Genomic DNA, 6,020 nt, shown 5'->3' on the forward strand with positions numbered 1-6,020 from the left:
GGCTCCTAGCTCCCTCGCCTCCACCGTCACCCATCGATCCATCAGCTCCACCGTGCTCCCTCGTCCCTCCGGCTCCGCCTTGGTTGGGTGTCGATCCGCCATCGCCTCTGGACTCCTCTCCTCTGGCTGCGCCTTGTCGCTCTGTCCCACCGGCTCCGTTGGGCTCCTTCCTCCCGCCAGCTCCACCTTGGTCCTCAGTCGCTCTGGCTCCGCCGCGGATCTCCGGATTTCCGCCTCCGCCTTGGTCGCCAGAGCCCTCGGCTCCACCCTGGCTCCCCGGATCCTCGGCATCCCCCGGCTCGTTGGCTCTCCGTCTCCGCCTCCTCCACCACCTGCTCCGCCACCGTTGGTCGGCCCCCTGGAGTCGGTGGACATTCCTCCTCCATGGCTCCTCCCTCCGTCGGCTCCACCGTGGGCCGCTATTATGGCTGTGGCCTGGGTCCCACCTGGCTCCTCCTCCTGCTCCAGTTCCCTCCTGTCATCTCCCTGGCTCCTCCATCCATTGTCACCTCCCTGGACTCTGTTAGTCGTCCTCCTCCTGGAGGTCCGTCCTCCGCCGGAACCTCCACCTGTCTGGTCTGCCTGCCAGCCCTTTGCCTTTCCCTGTCACATCCACTGCTTTGTCCTCCTGCTAGTCCCCCTCCGCCCCTCCCTCTATTTCTACGGTGCGAGGTCGCACCTTCCGGGAGGGGGGAGTAATGTAACGTCCCTGTGGACTGTTTATTGTGGTTTCTTCCCCTTTTGTTGGTTTAGCCCGTACTAATCATTAGTTAATTACCCTCATTGTGCTCACCTGTCTGCCACTAATAGTCCACCCTATATTAGTTCCTGTCTGTCTAAGCCTTAGTGTCGGCTATTGTGAATGTTACCCCGAGTGTGTGTGTCTCACCTACCTGGATCTGCCTTGTTGTGTCTACATTAAAAGTCATTATTGGAATCTTTGTCGTCCTCGTCGTCCTGCCTGCCTCCACACACCGTGTCGTGACACTTAGAGCTTCAACTGGAACACAGAACAGTTTTTTTTCCCATGAAACTCCATGGAATAGAATTATACAGTATGTAAACCTGAACATGGATACACAGTCAGTATCTCCATAACCACTAGGGTCAGTGGAGTCAAGGATGTGTATCCTTTTAAGTTTCGGCAGCAAAACCTGTAGAATACACAAAGTTTCTACAATATAGGTTGTTATTTCTTGGTTTAGTTAAGTATACAACCTTTATCTGGATAAAGAGGGGGAAAATAAGCCATATTATGATTACCATAGAAATGAATTAAACAAAAAAAGACAAAACCTTGGATGAAAATGACTTAATTTTTCAAAAGACATTTCCAAAATTAAAATCACATGATTTGAAGACAACAACAAAACCACAACTTACACACAGGGTCCAGTGACTTGACTTGCACAGAGGAAAAATCATGCAGTCTTTTGAGGAAGCATCAGCCTGTTGGAGACACAACAAACATAAATTACAATATTAATAAAAAAATGTAATAGGTGACCTGGGAAATGTTAACTTTGGAATCCAATGCCTGCTAGAATTGAAAGCACACAATCACTGCAAACCGCCATCCAAAGCCACGCCTCCTCCAAAACATATGAACGTGCACAGACCAGATCAGAGACAACATTGTTGGATTGCATCATGTGAGAAAACTTTACAGTACAGTGAGTAACAGTACTACCATAATTAACAAACAACTGTTTGCCTGCCATTCTCACTCAGACTCTGCACAGCATACATGAAACAATGACGTATGACGTCTGCTTGAACAGGATATGGTATGCAAACACATTGACTTGACAGGGATCACATGCTTTCATTTAATTCGGACCAAATGCAATAAACGAACATTTTATGGTCCTACGCCTTCCACAGATGAAATGTATTTATAAAATTACATTTAGACCACTTAGTGATTGCTATCAGGATACAAGGAGACTTTCAAACAGCATAACAAAATGTTTCTGTAGAGAATCACCTATGGCACCTTTAAGTGATGAGAACATTAAAGCAGTGCATTAAAATGAAACTACAAATTTCTAAAACCACTTACAGGCAGGGACAGAAACGGATCACAATGTAGAGGTGGTTGCCAAGTGGCCACTACATATGAATTGACAGCATGAACATCCTTGCCCAGGTTAAAAAAAAAAAAAAAAAAAACATTTTACAACTTAAAGCACAAATATCATGTAATATTAGTTACTGTTAAACAGGTTTGTTAATGATACCTGTATTACCTTTTGTCCAGAAATTATGGATAACAACAAAGGCAACAATTCACCACCTATTGCATAAGGATCAGAACGTTTTAGGTTACAAAAAAAAAAATAATTTGATCATAAGTTACTTAAAATATCTTAAAATAAATGTTGTGTAACATAAATATCCACTAACGGTTGCCTCCACTTCCTGGTTCAATCCTAAAGACATCAAATCCAATCTTTTCAACACTGTGGTACCCACTGCACCTATGATCTCTTCCGGTGATTGGGTCTCATCCAAAACATGAAAAAAATCCAACTAAAAAAAATAAAAATAAAACGACAAACATCAAAAATTAGATGGTCAATAAAGGTTTTAATATTCATATTTATACCTAATCCAGTATTATTTTTTTTCTGCTTTGCTCAAGACAGGATATGATAGTTGATTATTTTCCTTGTGAAAACATACCAGTGGGTTTGGCTGGTTTTGCAACTGGAAATCTGGGATCTTCTTCCTGGCACGTATATTTGTCCGTCCCCAGCAGTCAGTGCCAGGCTCTCGTGATCTTGTTGAAACTACAAAATACAGATGTTTGGAATATGGAAGTAATGTTGATTAAAAGGAAAATATTAAAAATTAATGCTTTCATTTCATCAGGTGGTTTGTAATAAAACATTGCACTATTCTTACTGGCTACCAAATAATGAGTAAAAAGCTTAAAAGACTAAACCTGGTGTCATGATTCACACTGGGAGCACGGGAACGAAGGAGCGAGGAGACGAGGAGTAAAGTAAATTCCAAAGTCTTTAATGAAAAACAAAGCTGGGAAGACAGGAACACAAAAACTGAGCACATGAAATGACATTTAACAGCGGACGGGAAACGAGGGGCAGAACACACTTTAAAAATACACAGTAACTAAAGGGACACACCTGGGATCAAATGAACTAAACAGGGAACACCTGGAACAATAAGGACAGGAACAGGAAGGACCAAATAAGGGCATGAAAATAAACATAAGAGCACGTGGGTGAGGAAAACACAACACAATAACGTTGGATGCCACCCGCCATAAAACAAGAAGAAGAAGAAGAAGAAACACAACACAAGACATGGAACAGAGTCTGACACCTGGAGATTTACAATTACTAAGCAATTCAAATCAATTTTTCCTTCTGGAACTGCTGTGGTACTGCCTGTAGAGAGCAAAAAAAGGACGTATAATTATTATATGACAACAGTTGTCTATGGCTAGTCATTACAGACAAATTTAAGGCATTAGGCAATATGAAAGGCACTAAACACTAAAACAACTACCTTCACTCCTGAATGTCAATTTCCCATGTAGGCCAATGTGGACGGATTGCTTTGCTTGCATCATCAAAGTTTTGGTGTATTTGTCATTAATCCTTTTGTTGTGAAGATGAAAGTGCAGTCGAAGAGAGAACATATAATGTTCATCTTTCATTTGACACAACGAGTACTTGCTAGAAGACAACTCCCGGTTTAGCTGTTCTGCTACGGAGGAGTTGACAAGAGCAGCTAAGTGTGGTGTCAATTTCAAACTCCTCAAAAGCTCCTCTTGTCTCCTTTGATTTTTCTGATGGAAGCGATCATACAAGGAGAATCTTGCATTGATTCCGGTCACAGGCTGCAGTGAGGAGAATCTGTCAGAAGAATTGGTGGCCTCATTTCCAGAGACTGTTCTTGATGAGAAGCCAACACTTGTCACCCATGGGAACCGGACTTCAAGTCATTTTTCTGCTGCAGCCTGGATGTGCTCAGCAGTGTTTGCACAAAGCCGGCCATCATATGGCTGGAAAAAACACTGGTTGGAGCGATTCTTGCAACATGTCCAGCAATATCTGACACAAACACTGTGGGAGGGTGTTTAAAGCTCAACAGAGCATCTCCATGGTCACAGGCTGACACAAGTGTGTGTGTAAGACGTGCAAAACACCACCTACATTTGACAAAACAAGAAATGGTGAAAAACAGCCTCAGAACATATTTATGCATAACAAAAAAAAAAAGTAGTATTTAAATACTATTAAACAAATATCACAATGTCTTACCACCAGCCTTACCACCAGCAAGCTTGATGAACATATTGGGGTACAAGTCCTTGTAAAGCAGTAGCTCCTCAAATCTGTTTATTAAGTCAGTGGTACTACCTACATGTGATACTCCAAGGGCATTGCAGGCTTTCACCAAAGCTTCTCTCTTTGGCTAAATATAAAAGTCACGGTCAATAAAGAAACAAATGGTAAAAGAAAACATCATTAGCAGAATAAAGTACAGTACATACAGTTTTGGACTCCAGCACTTCCCTTACCAAAAAGTAGTATACTTCAAGTTCATTTTAGTAAGTATACTTAAGTAAAGTTCAAGTATATTTTTAAGTATACTTTATGTAGTAAGTATACAAATATCAGTGTACTAGTAGTATACTTCTAAGTGTACTATTTCAATACTCCTTGGGACTAAATTGGCCCACTTTCTAGTATATACTAGAAATATATACTTTTAAGTATACTTTAAGTATAACAGTAGTAAACTTTGAGTACACAACTAGTTTACATCAATATACTAATAGCACACTTGAATAAACTTATTTTTCGTAAGGGTTGTAAAATTGTATCTTCATCCATCTCCAAGCCACAGCTTGAGGTGAATGCACAATCTTTCTGAGACAGACCCTTGAACACTTCAGTCTATGGAATAATATCACTTATTAGTATTGGCAAATGTGTTGCCTAAAATGCAAAAAAGGAAAATAAACGTCCATTTCAGGATTTAAGATTTTAGCCATGGGTACCCCCAAAACAGCTCTTACCATCACAGAACCCAGAAGCAATCATTTCCTTCTCAATTGTCTCCTCACATTAACTTGAGTGTCCCCTTGGCTGATATTGTCCAAGTTTGGCCGCCTAAACAGATGTGCTAATATACAACCAAGCAAATAAATACTAGTCATTATCCTCATTGTAAGAAAAAGTGAAGACGACGTCGAAGATCTTGATGAAAAATAACTTTTATTACAGAATAGCAGTGACAAAGTACAGGCAGCATTTCGGATTCAGCGGAGTCAGAATGAACCTCGAGCATCCTACGCTCAAACATTTTATACTCTATTACGTTTATCTTCCCGCTAGACATGTCGTCTTAAATGCAAATTGCGGATAACAATGAAAGTGATAGCCTTCCGTTCCCACATCTTTGGTAGTCTTTCAGGTGGAAACAACCAAATGTTAAGGTGATAGGATTATCTAGAATCCCTAGCAATTATATTCAAGTACCCTTTTGGTCAGCAGATGGTTCTTGATGGCCCTAGTGCCGCTCCCACGCTATAGGTGACGAAGTAACGTTCAGGAGATACTATTTACATATTATTGAAAGAATTATCTCTATGATAATTAAGCTCTTTGTAGAGAAAGGAGAATAGTTTAATTGGAGTGGAAGTTTGGTCAAGGCAGACTATAATTTCTTACAGTCCCCTCTTTGATGCTCTTGGCCCGGAAGAAGCATCACATCCACTCCCTTACACAGATCACACCTCCCTTCCTGGGCAGGTGCCCAGTGGCGGTGAAGCCCTGGCTTAGGTCGATCCCTATTTATGGCCATCAGAGATTCTTACCCGTCATTGGGTCGACACCTCATGCACACTGGTTACAGCTCCGTTTCATTTGAGCAAAATTATCACAGGGTTTTTTGCTTGTTAAAAAAACCAGGATTGTTTAAATTTGGAAAATGTTTCTAGGGTTTGGAAGAGGTAATCAAGAACCATCACAACCAACGGGAGC

Source organism: Sinocyclocheilus anshuiensis, unplaced genomic scaffold (genome assembly GCF_001515605.1).
Source record: "Sinocyclocheilus anshuiensis isolate Anshui unplaced genomic scaffold, SAMN03320099.WGS_v1.1 scaffold4041, whole genome shotgun sequence".
Classification (NCBI taxonomy): Eukaryota; Metazoa; Chordata; class Actinopteri; order Cypriniformes; family Cyprinidae; genus Sinocyclocheilus; species Sinocyclocheilus anshuiensis.